The 15,833-nt window shown below is 28.5% G+C and overlaps 1 protein-coding gene across 1 annotated transcript in view; it reads right to left on the bottom strand.

Annotated features, from left to right (window-relative positions):
• LOC107438423 (uncharacterized) overlaps positions 1-13,978 on the bottom strand; it is a 175,304-nt gene extending 161,326 nt beyond the window's left edge. Inside the window, exon 1 of the mRNA XM_016050716.3 lies at positions 13,637-13,978. The gene's annotated coding sequence lies outside the window, so the exon portion shown is untranslated. The remainder of the gene's footprint in view (positions 1-13,636) is intronic.
• Positions 13,979-15,833: the final 1,855 nt, after the last annotated feature.

Here is a 15,833-nt window from a genome sequence, read left to right as displayed (position 1 = left end):
AAAAACAAACGCCAGTTTTTTAGGAAGATAAATACTGATATTTAAATAAACAAACTTAGTTATTTTAACGAGAAAAAAGTTTCCATAAATAATTTGCTTATTTGCGTTACATGGAGAGTAAAAGCTTCTCACAGTCCTCTTGATAAGTGGATTTTAACCCATAATTTGTATAGCACTGGGGAGAAATGGGACTCGATAGCCAATGACAGCTTGAAGCCTACTGAGCTTCACATCGATGGGTACAAGCTTATCAGGGGTAAAAGCAGACTGTGCGTTGTGATAACAACATTGTCACAATCATACAATTGGTCACAAAATTGTGGAACCTAAAGCTTCATGGACACCTTGGCCCACAACAGGCTGTTATGAGAATGTTTCATTTTGTATAAATGTGTTTTATTAATATGATTGTTTTTTTTTTAAAAATTGTATGCCATATAAATTTAATTTGACTTATAACGAGTTTTTTTAATATATATATATAAATAGTATTTCAGCTAATGTGCTAAAAATATAATTATATTTTTTCAATTATTCTATGTAAAATTATGTAAATATAGATGCGCTTTTAAGTACACTAATATTAATAACAGCATAAATACAGACCACATAAATACTACTGTACTTTTAATGTATAGCTAGGCTAAAACAATTAAATATAATTTCATTTATAAGAAATTACTTACATAAAAAGAATTGCAACAAATATTTTTTTATAGAATTTTAATAATTTTAAATGAAATTATATATTATCGAACTTTTCGAACAGTAATATAAATATACTTATAAATATAATTATAATGGGACATATATGTTGTATAACCATAATTGTTATTATAACAGACACGTTACATAAATGGGTTTGCATTTATAAAAATTTTCTTGTATAAACATGCAATTATTTGTCAAATCAAATATTTGTAAAGCTGTTATGATAAAAAAATGCGACGTTAAAACTTGTCAAAGCTTCAGCATAAAATAAAATAAAATTTTAAAATTTTTTTGAAATCTATTGTAAAACTTTATTTTGAAATAAGCATAATAAATTAAAATTTAATCCCCAGACTAGACAGAAAAGAATTCGCCAGTAAAAGTAACAATAATAGAGAAAACGACCGCCAACTCATATTTTATTCGGCTACCGACATTGAATTTCGCCAAGCGACCGTCGTAATGAGGGTCGAAGTAGGTCGATTCAATTGTCCTCAAAAAAGGCGAAAGTTTATCGGCCACTAATGTTTACTCTCTCCAAAAATAACTGTGACTCGAAAAGATTCTAAATAGACGGTAAAACATTCTTCAAAAGTCGAATAATGTTGCCAGACTTATATCTTTTTCATTCCTGACCTTACTGGACAGTGAGATTTATATATATAAAAAAAAATTCTACGAATTTTTTTTTTCTTTGTGTTTCTAATTTCGTTATCAATCAGTCTTTTTCAAATATTTGAAGAATAATGTGTAATTTATCTATAGGTACAAAAATTCCATATCTGAATCGATTTATTTATTTTTACTGAATAGCATGTATTATAATATTCATTTGAACGGTATAAGCGGACAAATATAACCATTAAATTGAAATAGAAATGTAATCATTTTAGGAGAAATTTGGGACCTTTTTTATGATATATTGTTCGATGATTCATCGTTAAAGCGGATCCACCAAAAATATTTTACAATCAAAACGGTCGCTTTACAAAACTGTATTTTTAAAAAAACGAGTTAAAAAGAATTTCTTCAAAAAAAAAAAAAAAAAAAAAAAAAAAAAAAAAAAAAAAAAAAAAAAACCAATAAAATGAAAGACTACATTTCTTATTTCGTTGTCAGTTTCTTTATACCGTATAAATTGAAAATTGGATATCATTTACATACGAAAGATAGATTCCAACATACGAAAATCTGTACGTACATACACGCATAAGTCTGTAAAAAGATTCCAAATCGGAACAGAATTTTTTACTTGTAGTATTTTTTTCAACAATTATCAGAAATTAATAAAAAATGTTTTTTTTCTTTTATCGGAAACCTCACAAAATTTTTGATCGTGAAAACGGATCCTTTACTAAATATTTCTAGCAGAAACAGAAATTTCACACAATTTTTTTTAAATCGTAAAACGGACTCTTCACAAAATATTTCAACATAAAAATGGATCCTTTATAAAATATTTTATAACAAAAAAGGGACTGTGAAAATGGTATGCAGTCGATTCCGTCTTTAATTTCTAGTTTTAAATCAATTTGGTTTGAAATTAAGATCATTGGATTCAAAATGACCAATTTTTGAACCACTAATAGGGGCAAGTTTTTTTTCCTTTACAAAAACAGGACCTTTTCAAAAAAAAAAAAAAACGTTTTAGAGTAATTATGGATTCAAACATTTATGAGTAGATTTTATACACGTTCACAAAAACTGCATCCGATTTTCACAATTTCGCAAAATTATGGGGATATTTTTCAGAATTCCACGATAACTTTTCCTTTTTTTAAAAAAAAGGTTAGGAATATTCATATCCAGGGAAACAAAATATGAATATTCATATTGGGAATATTCATATTTTGTAAGCAAGAAACTTCAAAGATTGTTGTAAACTACAAATTTCAATTAGTTAGGCAAAGGAATTTACATTTTTTGTTTACAGACTACTTAAATTAGAGTTTCAATTTTTAGTATTTTTCTGTAGAATGATTTGTTAAACGCAAATTACCTTGATAAAAGTCGGGGTGGCTTATGGGAAACAGTGGAGCGAGACTCCGTAATCATAATCGAAATTAAACCATCAATTCAAATTCTAGTTTTCGCGATAATTACCTTTTTTTCAAATCATTTTTGATACTTGCTCATAATTTTCAGAAATTATTTTTATAGTGTTGAGCATCGATTCGATTTTATTGTTAAATCGATACTCTACCTGATTATTATATTTCTTTAGAAGTAATTGTTTGCTAAAGTTAAATGGTAAAAGTTAAATGGCTATTTTTGTAATTTAAAACGGATCACTATAGCTAAAAACGTAATTATTTCAATAAGTAAGAGTTAAAAACAATTTAAGATTTGTCTTCATACTGAGACATATGAGCTGCGATCGCTCAGAAGACAGAGAGCTCTACTCCCAATGAGGTAACCCAAGTTCGAATGCCAGCTTCGACTGGTCATACAAATGCTGCTCGCACAGACCAAGATGCAGACCCAGTTATTTTACAGCTTTTTTTTTAAATAATAAAGTTTGTTATCTAAAATAACGGAGTTTTTGGTTAAAATAACAGTACTTCTTAATAAGAGAGTGTGTTTGTTAAAATAACGGAGGTCTTTTGTTAAAATAACATTACTTTTCTGTTTAAAAAAAGAGGTATCTGTTTTCAAATAACAGTATTTTTCAGTGAAATAAACGGTTTAAAACCAGCTGCCACCCTTACAAAAAATAATTTTATTTTGAGATTAACAAAAGTAAAAAAATATGCCTGAGATAGAAAATGAGGTTATGTTTTTCACCAAAAATAACCTCATTAATGAACCTCGATTTCAATCTCATTTACGCCTCACAAATTCAACCTCATAACTCAGAAAGAATTTAGTTTATATCGGGTGAAATTATTCACATTTCAAATAAACGTATTTGCTTGAAGTGTAGCAAAAATAATCCGTACACCTCAAAAAAAAAAAGAAAGAAGAAAACTTCCTAAGCTGGGTTGATCTTAAGTAGATTTCCATCAACCTCAAAGCAACCTTCGTGAATCAACAACCTCATATCAACCTTGACACCTCAAAACAACCTCCGTGAATCAACAACCTCATATCGACCTTGACTCCTCAAAACAACCTCCGTGAATCAACAACCTCATATCGACCTTCATACCTCAAAACAACCTCAAAAATATCTTAAATTTCGGTAAAGGCAGTTTTTTTCTCTATAAATTTAATAGATTTGATTCTACGGCGTAAAGCCAACATTTCACCTTCGATATTAGGTTAATATTTTTTTTTTGAGAGGGGGGGCTCTCAAAATATATAAATTAAAGCTGAAATCCTCTGTCTACGTTGATTGGATGTTATACCGATAACCTGTGATCCGAAAAATACAGCTTCAAAACATTCTGTAAATTTAGTACAAATGGATAGTTAGTGAACGAACGGAATTTCGTTAACAGTATGTAAGCTTAAGGTAAAGAAAAGTATAATTAATCAAGAATATACTCCGTAGTCTATTGAAAAGTTTTAACCTCTTTAAACCATTTCTATTTTGGATACCTTAATTACTTTCCCTTTAACTACTGAAGTGCAACATAACATTCTTTTGAAACACACTTAATTGATGATGATTACAATTTTAACTCGTTTCGTCCACATTTTACCTCTAAAATCATTTAGTTGCGTGAGTTTACGAATCAAAACAGACTAGCTTCTAATGAATGGATGTCACGATAGTTTAAGAACTTGAAAACAACTTTCATTAAAAATTTTGAATTTAATTGAAATGGAGTAATTTTTTAAAATGTAAAGCAATTTTGCACCGTTTTTACTGATTAATATAATATTTATGTATACAGATCATTTCTTCTTCCACAATTTATTTATTATTTCAATGTACTCTTATCCTCTTATTTCTTGTGCATCAAAGTTAGGTAAGAAATATTTTTATTCGTCAATCCCTTGACTTCAACCGAAAAGCCATATTGTTTGGGGTACCTATATACCACTCCGAAACGCATTAACAGCAGAAAATCTCAAAACCTTTCTTTTTTTGTAAGAAAAAAGTAAGAAAGAAAGCAGTAGAGATTAAAAAAACTCTTGCGATCAACGAAGCTGCAGTGAAAATAAGTCGTTTCCTTATTTTCGTCATTTACAGTACATTCTTTTACTTTAATATTTCTATAAAATTTATTTCTTCATAATTATTATTTCTTCATAATATATAAGCTCCGTTCTCTATTACAACTCTCAATTAATCTAATTATTTCAATATATTATTATTTATCACAGAACTCCACTTTCTTATTTATAAAAAATCATAAACAAGGAAGTATGAATACATGTTTAAGTAAGCAGAAAATGTTTCATCAATCAAATTGCAAACTTTCAACAAAAAAAAAATTCTTCAAGCTTCATTAACTAATAAACAAATAAAAAGCTGAAAAGTGGTGTAAGAATTTATACGAAAATGTTTTACGTCTTATACGGCCTTAAAAAATATTGTTGATATATATATATATGAATAAAACTATAGATATTTGTATCAACTCATTTGTCTTTACATATAATAAATATGTATGCAAACATCTTGTCTTTACATATATGCGCATGCATTTTATTTATTTGAAAAAAATTATTATTACAAAACCGGAAAGCAAAATAAAGAAAAGATATAATCTCGTTATCAGCTCACACGACTATATCCGCAGAAAGAAGTGCTTTCTAATATTGCATTAATATAACCAAAGCAAAATATATCAATACAATAGCGTGAGGAGCACTCAAAAATTTTTTGAAATAAAATAAAACACCTTAAGGGAAAAATATACGAAATAAAATATATCAAGCGAAAAACAGAAAATAAAATATAAGAAAAATACTGAACAAGACACAAATCGTAATCCATAAAGCGAGTAGTGAATTCAAATGAATCTTTCAAGAATGATTTAAAATATTTTCTTAATAATGAGTTCGATATACTTGCAGCTTAGGAGCAGTAAAAAAACTTATTAAATTTTCTTCTTTGTTTTTCTCTCTTTTCTTTTTATTCCTTTTTGTATGAATGTATGTATATATATATATTGGTTTAACCAATTATTTACTGCAGGAATTCACACCTTTTATATCTTATTAAATATTTTAACACAAGTAATTATATCAATTAAATATGAATGATTAGGTTTATTAACATACTTTAACCCTTTTATTTCTTTCTTTTTTATGTTGGCTTTTACTTATAAAGTACGAAGGACGTTTAAGGTGTGCCCGAAGAATTTTATTTCGCCAACGCCCCTTCGTAACTAGCTTTTTTATCTTTGACTCAAATAATGATGAGTAATTAGGATTTTAAAGTCATGGAATTTGTATTTTGCAATTATTAACCTGTCTAGTCTCTTTTAAGATAAGAAGCCACTGGGAATATTTTTTTCTTTTATTTTTCCATAGTTTGATACTACGGAAATTCGTCCAAGAATTGTATTACATTAAAAATCACACTGCTGATAATTATTACACGATTAAAATTATGGGGCTACCGTAATTAAAAAAAAATATCTAATACAATGTTTGGATATCTAAAACTTATGGACTCTTTTCTTATTTTTCTATTTTTTGTATTAGAAACTTGTTTTTTTAATGTGAAATAAGGTATTATTAAGGTCAATTTGTTACTTGGACTAATAAACAGTTAAGAATCAAGTTTTCTTTTCTGTTTTATTTATAAAATTTTTTTAAGAAAATGCTAAATAGGAGAGTAGTTTGTTAAACGTCGCCGAATGAAAAAAATCGTGCACCGGCAAAGAACATCTTGATTAAATCAAGAATCTATTTAGACACATTAACTAGATTAAAAGTAGCTTTTAATAATTTCAGAAAAACAGATTCTTCTGAAAAAATCTGGATTAACCCCATATCAGATAATTATCACAATGTTTATTTTTAAACCAAATGCCATACATTGTTTATTTGAAACTAGATAATTCTTAAATTGTTTGCTTGCAAAATAGACAGCAAGGATAATTCTTATATTATTTGTTTGATAACTAGACAAAACGGATAACACCCATGTAAGGTTTTTTTGAAACCCAACGCCGTAGATAGTTCTTATATTGTTTGTTTGCTATTATAGTAAATTTTTTATATATCGTTTGTTTGAAACCAAATGCCAGAGATAACTCCTACGTAGTGCATATTTTATTTATCCGAATTATTAAATTATAATTGTTTACTTGTTCCTTGTTTTTTGAAGCAAATTTATTTTTAGTAGGTCTATTATCACCTTTAAAAATGACTAGACGTTATGAATGAAGGTCTAAAAACTTAAACTCTTCTAAGTGTTGTCCAGCCATTTTTATTTGTTTTCCAACTCCGGTGGTAGTTTTTCAGTAATGTAATGTTGTTTTGGCACGCCATCCCAGTGAAGAAAACTGCTTTGTTTTCTTCCTTAAACTTCGCCTCCATTAATCGTGCAGGCTGATGTAGGTGGCAGTTTTGAAAACTTTTTTTCCTGAAAAATGGTCTACATCGCTATTAAAGCAATGATACATCACCAACCTTTCTTGGTGTAGCAATTTACTTTTAATTCTCTTTCCATTGAATCGACCTCACATGCACTGGGCATGCATGATCTTTTTCTGGGCACGGATGCTTAGTAATTGCATCAAAACGCAATTTAAATGCGATTAGTTTCGCAAAAAATTCGCTTTTCTTTCTTTTTTTTTCAATTTATCTCTCAATTGTGAAAACATTGCGTAAAGAGAATTACGTAGCTACGATTTATACAGCTTGGATTTTTTTAGATTCAAATAAGAGTAATTATAATTTTTGAAAAGTCTCGCAATTTTACCCGTATTCCACGAACATTTAGATAACTGTAAAAAATGCTGCAATTGCACGCTTGTTCTTTAGTTTCTCTGCAAACTTACTAAGGTAAGGTTACTTAGAAGCTTCCTAAATAAAATCGACTCACAAACTTATCTAGGAAGTGTCTTCCTTTCTCTTTTTTTGTTTTAAATATTTGGAGATTCTCTAAATAAAAATCTCATTCTCATAATAAACATTTTTCCTCAAATAAATCAAACGATGTCATGCATCCACCTTTTTAAAAAAAAATCATATAGCTATTAATGGTAATAAATTGCTTTTAACTTCATCTCGCTTTTTCAACATCAAAAGTATATTCCATTTTGTATTTGCATTAAAATTAAAATTGATGCACTAAGTTCCTTTTTCCTTCATTTAAATATACTCGATTCCGTTAAAATCAATTAGTTTTAATTCCTAAGTTCAAATCAATATTGATTTTAACTTAGTCTTGTTAATCCTTCTTTAAAATTTACTCAATTTCTCATTAAAATTAATATCGATTTTAAGACAGTCTCATCTTCTCCCAATAAAATTGATTTCGTATTTGCATTTAAATTAATATTGATTATAATTTAGTCTTGTATTTTCCTCATTATCCGATTTTGACTGCGACCTATAACTGAGTCGCTGCGACACTTAGTTGGGAAGCAAAAAATTTGATTTCGAAATTTTTTCTCCTTCTTTTCTGAAGATTATTTTCAAACGATGCCCTTCTAGCATGTTGGGAAATAAAAAAATCCATTATGACGAAATTTAGATAGAGTTTCAAATCACTATTATAAAAAATAATTCTGAAATGGGAAAATTTTAAGGAAAATTTAAAAAAAAGTTCACTTTTGAAGCGTATTTTAGAACATCTTATTCTATATTTTAATAAAATATGACTCTAAGTTGTGATTTTATGACAAATTTAGATCTGTAGCAGTAGAATTAATATATCATTGAGGTACATTTATCCTTTTTTTATTTGGTTGAAATAAAAACTATTCAGTATTTTTAATATGTCATTAGCACGTGAAAATTTTAAATCACGAGTTTTAAACTTCACTTTATATCTCACAGTTCATGCCGATTCTGTTATAAATATACGTAGCGTTTTGATAATTTCTTTCGGCAATTATTGCTACGAATTTTCATTTGGTATTTGGTAAGAAGTATAGGGCAAATAGCTTTTTAACTTCATTTTTTATGGATCCTACAATTCTTTGCAATTCTTTCATATGCATCAGCGACAAAGTGCCTAGTTTCGAAATACATCATTGGCGCACCTATTTCTTTCCAAGCATTAAATAGCAATTTATATGCGAGCCTTGAGAAGAAGAAAAATACTCAACGTCTTTTACATTTTGCTTTTACAAAAAAATACTTCAAATGATGAATATGTTAACGAAGTAGTGTTAAGGTTCTATACATAAACATTTTACGATAAACATGGGGTTTGTTGAAAATTGAAATTCCAATTTTGAAAAACCGGTACTTTTTGAAAACTATTTTTTTTTTTTTGGTTTAAAAGTGGTAAAAATAAATGTTTTTCACGAAATAACATTGAAAAACATACATTGGATAAATATTTCCTTATAAAATGTTACAAACATTTAAGGAAAATCACTTGGGAGTTTTTAAAATGAATATTTATAATTACTTATACTTCATAGAGGGACATGAACGATCACCATCGATTACAAGGCGTTTAAATAGAACAAATGTAAATTTAAAAATTTTCCTTTTTTTTTTTCGAAAATGTTCACCATGTGCATTTTTTTTCATCAGTTTTTTTAATAAATATGAAATTATTATGAATAATTTACAGTATTCTGAAAATTACTTAATTTCAGGCTTGTTTCGTAAAATTTTAGAATGGGTTTTTGTAATAGTTACCTTATTTTGAGAAATGCTTTAAAAATACTTAACATAAACAGTTTTTTAAACTATTAAAAACAAATTATTTCTGAAAAAATGGCCACCCTAAAAAATACTACAACTGCCCACTGGCCAGTCGCAACATTTTCTAATGTCGCCCTATGTTATGCTTTATAACTATTGGTTCTTGAAATCCCCGTTGTGGGAAAGTAAAATAATACTACAAGCATATTCAGCTTCTTTTTACTTCGATTTTTTTTAAGAGTTCCGTTTTTATTTTCTTTGCTTTTATTTTTGTTTCGCTGTCTGCCAATAATTTATCAAAAAAATTCGATTGAGAATCATTCTGTTTAGTGATAATTATTCTGTTTTAAGAAGTCAAGAAATGGTTGAAACTTGTCTTATCATCCAGTACAACATTTAGGTTAGAAATCAAAGCACCCTAGCTAGTAGGATATTGGCTAAAATTTTGATGGACTCTAAATTTCTTTGGGCGATAATGTTCTAATTTCTACTCTTTTTTGGTCAGAAAACGATTTAAACTTGCATTGTCATACTTCACAGGGTAAGAGTATTCTGGTAGTTTATTTTGAGCACTCTAGCTGGTCTAGCTGTGATTAAAAGATTCCACACGGGTACAAAAGTGAGTCAATAAAAACTTAATACAGAGTTCTACCTATAAATAAGAAAAAGGTGCTTCCTCACACAAAAGGACAATTTGAGTTTTGAAAGAGGTACTCAATTACCACCGTAACATTTGATCAAAATGCGTAATATCATGCAATATAACTGAATTTGATCCTCAAAAATTTTTAAGTTACTGTTTTATACTATTTTATGCGTATATTTCAAAAAGTAATTTTCACTCATTTTTAAAATAAGTGAAAATTTTTTAGTTCATAAATGATAATGAGAGACATGCTAAGAGACAATCTCTGTGCATACATATGTTTTTTCAGGAAACGTAAACTAAAAAAAATGTTTTTTGATAAGCACCTTAAAAGACTTTTCTATATTTTATACTGAAAATTAATAGAAAATAAAAATTTGCAGGTGCATCTTTTTTTTTTAAAAAAAAGGTATTTATTAAAAAATTTAAAATCACTTAAAAATTTATGAATGTACCCAATTGAAAAAAGAATAACTTAAAAAACTTTAACCAGCTGAGAATAACTCTAACAGAGTAAATGTTTATAAATGTTTATAATATTATCAATCAGAATTAAACCTATAAACACAGATAATTTGTGTGCGTAGTTATTATTGTAGCAGTTAATTTTTTTTAAAAACGGAATATAAATAAAAGACAATGTTTTTAAGAGATGACGGCTTATTTTTACTATAAGGGCAAAGAGGGCTCATTTATAAAGATCAAAGGGTAAGCCGGCCTTCTAAGAATACTTAGTGAGAACACAGCGTAATAGAAAACTTTTATACACTTAATTATTATTACGTTTTTTTATTCTGAAATCATAATTTCATAATGTGTTTTAATCCTCTTTTTTTAAAAAAATAACTCAAAGAGACATACTTTTCAATAGCTTTTATATAATAAATAAATGATCTAAAATTATCTCATATTCATGTTATGTTGAGTTGTCACAATAATTCTTACAATGCGAACGTTTTTATTGCTTTAGTATATTTGTTCCTACCATTGCTAACAACTTTTCCAACTCGTTAGGGTGATATGAATTTTCTCTTAAATTTTAATCAGTATTTTCACTTATATATAACTTTTTTTTAAAAAAATACCCCTGTGAGTTGAAAAAGATTTTTAATGATTCAATTTCAATGCATTCAATATGATACGCACACGAAATTGCCGTAATTATTTTAGTATTCGAAAGAACATTACACAGTAAAAATAATTGAAAAATTGGTATCCGAGTTTAAAAATTGCGATAAAAAATACAATTTCGTTAATGAAAGTAATTCTATTTTGACAGTTTATATATCAGAAATATTAAAAAGCATTGTTCCAACTCGGAATTGAAAAAAACGGATATAGGTGGTAATTTGTTTTGCAATGACATTCATTCGGAAGTTGATTAGCTTGAAAAGCAAGCTGTTTCGAATAATTTCACTACACATTATGTAGAAAAGGATTGGATACAAATGTTCGAACTCAGTCATGTGAAAAATAAATGATTTGTTACTTTCACTCGAGTATGACATTCAGCGGAATGATAAGTTATGACACTATATATGCATATTTAATGTGTAGGTGTATTGAATATATTTATTTATCAGAATTCTGATAGATAATGGCGAAATAAAGATCTATGGGCATACTTACAAGCATTAAAATTTTGGTAGATGCGAACCGGGATCTGGATATTCATGCATTAGAATTCTGAAATATCGAGGCAAAAAAAGACCTATGGGCTTACATGCATTAGAATTCTGACAGATCGAAGCAAAACAAAGAACTATGGTCATACTTGTATTAGAATTCTGCTGCATAGAGGCAAAGAAAAGATTTGGACAGTTCAATAATTCATTCGACTTTTTACAATTTTTGAGAATCGATTCCGAAGAATATCCTCATATTTTTTTCATTTATTTATAATTAGATATAATCATTCAAACACTAATTTCCATTGTGTCTACTTATAGTCCTTTACATAGTCCTTTACAACCATATAAAGTTATATTAGATTACCCGATAAAATGGCTTAAATTGATCGGAAACGTTGTGTTCAGTTAAAAACCTTTTAAGGTCGCAGTAAATATTGTGGTTAAGCAGATTCCTCAATTTTTATCAGTACACTAGAATCGTGTCATTTATGTCATTGGATGTTAACTGCAGTTCATTGCATTCACGTTTTATTAAGAGTAAAATTTGGAAACTTAAACAACCAATAAAATAATTTAAAATCTCGGCTTTGGCTCAAATACAATCGAGTGCTAAACACTATTTCCTGATGTGTAAATGCAACGAATTTTTTCCTTCAAAACATTCAAATTTTTGGATATGTTCCTTACAGATTTGTTTTTAAATTTTTAATTTGTAGTAAAAAAAATATTAAGCTGCAAAAAAGTGTTGTAAATGCATCTTAACAGATTCTTTAAACGTTTCTTTAATAAGTTGTTAGAAAGTTATAATGATGAAACTATATTATGTGCAACAAAATAGCGTAGAATATGATAGTTAAATGTCTTTAGCATATCTCTTTCTGACAGCAAATACATTTTGCTTAATCTCCTGTTATAAGCAACATGGTGAAGTGGGTTCTCAAATTTTGAATTTACAAAGTGTTCTTTCTTTTAAAATAATTCGCAAGCCAAAACGAGCTATGCTATGTCTTTATTAATTCGAAGATAATAATTATAACTGAGGAAAAAAACTCGTTTCTTTAACGCTTGCATGATTTTTTTTATTTATATTGCTCAAAAGATTGTTATAAATGACTTATATATGGTTCTAATATTACTTTATTTAAACTGCGGAGAAAAAAAAACAAACACTTCTTTGATTCATAAAATGGCGAATTTTAGAAATCGTTTTCTAATTTTCAATTTTAAACTTAAGCTTCAATAGAAAAAATACTTTGATTTTTCGGTAACCTATTTGTAACAAAATACATTCCTTAAGTTGTGTCAAATGAGATACTAAATACTGAATATAGTACTTAATGTACTTTATATAGTGCTTCATTAACTGAGAAAAAAGAACACATTACTTTGAGTAAACGATTTTATTAAATGGTAGCATTTCCAAATTGTTTTCTATTTTTCAATTTTACCTTTAGTTCTATTGGAATTAGAACTATCAACATGTTTTTTAGGTAAAAATATATTAGTTAAAAATAAGATATCTACAGAGACTGTTTGTAAATTATGAAAAATGTTACAATATATTTTAGCACATTTCTTATAGTAGATAAAAATTTCTTACACAAGCATAAATTAATAAAGAGATATTCTTTAATTTGTAGTTAGGCGAAAATTCCTTATTCCATTTTTTAAAAAAATTAAAAAATTATTTTGTTTCATTTGAAAATAACTTGTTAAAAATTGTAGCGGACTAGTAAACAAACGGCACATAATACCGTTTGCACAACTCAAAATCAATGTCTGACATTCATGGCATTATTAAATTCGAATAACACCATTTCAAATGAGAAATCATACGCATATCGATATATGCAGAGCTATATCGATCATTATTTTAAAATCAAATAACGATGCATCACTAGAGTCAAAGCTATCCTACCTGTTTAGAAATCATCTGTCAAATTCCTTCAGTGTAATCCAAAAGAAAATTAAATGTTTTAAGAGTGAAGATATTTACATTGCTCAAAAACGCATGGGGGGGTGTCGAAGTGTAATCCAGAGTTATCACCACCACGCGAGTAATCTCTGTGGAGGCAAATCAATTTTTTTTCTTCAAAACAATCGCGTAGAATAATAAATATAAAAAAATCGTTCGAAAAAACACACTCCCCGATTCGACTGCGTTGCTTGCTCTGAGTTTTCTTCTCTTTCGGAAGAGAATGTTTGATCCGTGAAGAGGGAAGAAGGTTGCCCTCCTTCAGTTGCTGCCGGTGATTTTGGCGAGAGAAATTTGGCGATCATTCACGGTCCTATCATGTGAGGTGAGAAGGTGACATTTTCCTGGGAGCGATTGTGATCCCGGTTTGTTAGTGACAAAGGAATGTTTCTAACCCCTTTTTCTCACATTCATTACAGCCCCGGGAATGAATTTTGCCTTTTCGTCATCAAAGCGAAAAATTATAGTCGCAAAAAAGGGTTCTTTGCGATTTAATATTTATATTAAATACTTTGCACATAAACGATGTTCCATTCGTTTTCATTATTAGGAGAGATAGGGGATGGAGAACAGAGGGATGCAGAGAAGAGGGGAGAAACAATCGGCCAGGCACCCAGCCAATAAGAAGACATCCAGTTGACGAAATTGAAGGATTCAAAACTAATGAACTACTGTTACAAACAATTATTTTTTTAAATTTATAATTTCAAGAAGAAAATAATATGAAATCTGAACAAGTATAGTGAGGTTTTAAAATATTTGAATACTAAAAAGGAAGAAGTGCAATAAAATTGAAATACTCTTGATATTTGGGTAGGTACTTTATTTATGTCACACTAGATCTGCACAATGGGCTATTGGGAAGCATCCCTGAGGATAATCCGAAGAACTGCCATCGCAATTTCGATCCTCTGCGAAGAGGATGACTCCCCTGTTTTGATAGTTCTACGACTACCTGCGTGCGAAGTCGAGCACTTCACTGGAGAACAGTTTAACGAGGACTGATACCGCACACCCTCGGTCCCTACGCAGGCTGATTAAAGTGGTCACCCACCCGTTTACTGGCCGCAGCCAGTGATGCTTGACTTCGGTGTTTCACTGGGAACCGTGTCTATACTTTCAGTCCACTGCGGAGTATTTAAGAATGAGAAAAGAAGTTTCGCTTGAGGATGATTGATATTTTTTTTACTATTGATATGTTTCTGAAAATAATTGCATAAAAATTCAATTTAAAATATGGTTCTTAATAAATATTTTTCTAAAGGTTTTTATTTGAATAAGGTTTTCTCACTCTTGTAATCGCCCGAGTTTGCCCCGAGCATCAAGCAATCTGAAGTGACGGAGAAATTCATTCTTGATTAAATGATTTTTAGTCTATTGCTCTTATTGTAAAGTTTGGGAATAACTTAAAGTGAGATTGGGGATAAGTTTACTAAATGTAACGATTGGGGGTAAGTTTGCATTTAAAAAAAATAATAAAGACACTAAAAAAGCCTTTAAAATTGCCAAACTTAAGAAGGTTCTTCCTGCCCCTCAAAAATATATGATGTAAATTGCTTCATTAAATATAATAATTCAAAGAGAAGCATTGAAATTAATTATTTTGATCAGCATATTAAAATGAAATATTTTTAATTTTAAAATTAGCATATTAAAAACCATATGTTTTATTAGCAAAAAATTATTTATTTTTATTCGCAAATTATTTATTCTTATTTTTTGTTATTATGTATTATAAAAATTATTTATTTCTAAATTTTGAATTTTTGATTTGGAATAAAATATGATATATAAGTTTTGAACAAAATATGACATCACTTTTTCGGGATTATTGAAGAGAAATTTTTTTTAAAATTTATATTTTCCAAGATAAACTGCCCTTTTATGAAAAGGAACAGCTTTAATCATTGCATAATGAAGTGCGAATATCCAGCTTTCCACAGATTGATTTTAGCATGTCAGAAGTTGGTTTTTCTATTGGTTTTATAAGAAAATGTACTTTATTTTTCGGTTTTTTCTTTCTTTTTTTATACTCTGGTGGAAATTTCCCGGGAAAAAACTATTACATAATATTCAAACAAAGTAGTCCAATAACCACAAATAAGGTAGTATTCAAACTGTAAACTGTGAGAAAAACTGT

This window comes from Parasteatoda tepidariorum, chromosome 8 (assembly GCF_043381705.1).
Source record: "Parasteatoda tepidariorum isolate YZ-2023 chromosome 8, CAS_Ptep_4.0, whole genome shotgun sequence".
Classification (NCBI taxonomy): Eukaryota; Metazoa; Arthropoda; class Arachnida; order Araneae; family Theridiidae; genus Parasteatoda; species Parasteatoda tepidariorum.
This window is presented reverse-complemented; position numbering and strand designations above follow the sequence as displayed.